At 47.8% G+C, this 347-nt stretch overlaps 1 protein-coding gene across 1 annotated transcript in view; it reads right to left on the bottom strand.

Moving 5' to 3' along the window:
- The window catches only part of LOC115413349 (actin, alpha cardiac muscle 1), a 10687-nt gene extending 10684 nt beyond the window's left edge, over positions 1-3 (bottom strand). Inside the window, exon 1 of the mRNA XM_030126130.1 lies at positions 1-3. This exon is cut by the window's left edge and continues 123 nt beyond it. The gene's annotated coding sequence lies outside the window, so the exon portion shown is untranslated.
- Positions 4-347: the final 344 nt, after the last annotated feature.

The raw sequence follows: 347 nt of genomic DNA, 5'->3' as shown, positions 1-347 counted from the left end.
GCGACCCCTTCTCCATATTTGGTAGCCCATTGGTCCATTAACAACAGCCAGGCCATGAATGGCATGACAAGGAGAGGGAACTCCCGGACGGACATCTGCTCCTGACGTCCTTTTATGGAGGACAGCGGTGAGGACAAGGAGACAAAGACCGGATTCATCTGATCCTCTGCCAACCTCTAAACCCCACATGATAAACTCATGTGTCTGTGGTGGCACTACCCAACACACTGACACAGCTCTATCTCATGTCAACAGGCTTTTATTATTTCTTACATCAGTGTTTTAGGGGAAGAAAGAAATGTCAGAGGTCAGACTGAGGTCACATCTATTCTGAAGTCTGAGAAGTG

Source organism: Sphaeramia orbicularis, chromosome 22 (assembly GCF_902148855.1).
Source record: "Sphaeramia orbicularis chromosome 22, fSphaOr1.1, whole genome shotgun sequence".
Classification (NCBI taxonomy): domain Eukaryota; kingdom Metazoa; phylum Chordata; class Actinopteri; order Kurtiformes; family Apogonidae; genus Sphaeramia; species Sphaeramia orbicularis.
This window is presented reverse-complemented; position numbering and strand designations above follow the sequence as displayed.